At 60.9% G+C, this 675-nt stretch overlaps 1 non-coding gene across 1 annotated transcript; it reads right to left on the bottom strand.

The window, feature by feature from the left end:
* Positions 1–378: 378 nt before the first annotated feature.
* Positions 379–450, bottom strand: TRNAQ-CUG (transfer RNA glutamine (anticodon CUG)). The gene has a single exon. It is a non-coding gene; the product is annotated as a tRNA-Gln (tRNA).
* Between the last annotated feature and the right edge of the window lie 225 nt (positions 451–675).

The following is a 675-nucleotide window of genomic DNA, read 5'->3' as shown; positions in this document are numbered from 1 at the left end:
TCCACCCGAAAGCTGCCATCCTGGCTGATCAGCGACATCGCAGTCCCTCCCCGCCGCCGTTTACCCACCGGGACAACCGCGCAGTTACAAGGCGTGCGGTGTGAAGCCCCGTCGCGGGTCAGGACTCGCTGCGCGCAGCCTCTGCCTTTTACCCCCGAGACCCAGGGGACCCGACGAGGGGGCGGCACTGGCTGGGTCGCTGCGCCCCTGGCCGGGGGCGGGCAGGAGAGGCGCCGGCCCTTCGACAACGCCCCCCGTCCGGGTCGGTCCCACACCTGTCCGCAGGGTCCGTGTGAGCCACGCCGCTGGGGGTCGCGGGAGCCGGAAAGCAGGTCCTATGAGGGGAGTAAAACGTGCCCTTCTGGTAATTAAACAGAAAGGTCCCACCGAGATTTGAACTCGGATCGCTGGATTCAGAGTCCAGAGTGCTCACCATTACACCATGGAACCCCTCTGAAAGCCAGCCTCTTTCCATCGCCAGAGAAGGGTACCTGCTTCTTTAGGCTCCATACTCCCCACCCATAATCTCAGGGAAGCTCTTCCAAGGACCCGACAAGATCTGAATACGGATGACCCGCTTTGGTGTTCATGCCTCTTTGATTTCTCTCTGCTCCTCTCCTTTGACTGACATCTCTCAGTTCACTGGCACCTCAGAAAATGAAGGAAACGTTCCAC

This window comes from Budorcas taxicolor, chromosome 3 (assembly GCF_023091745.1).
Source record: "Budorcas taxicolor isolate Tak-1 chromosome 3, Takin1.1, whole genome shotgun sequence".
Taxonomy (NCBI): Eukaryota; Metazoa; Chordata; class Mammalia; order Artiodactyla; family Bovidae; genus Budorcas; species Budorcas taxicolor.
The sequence above is the reverse complement of the archived record's forward strand: the minus strand, read 5'-3'. Positions and strand labels throughout refer to the sequence as shown.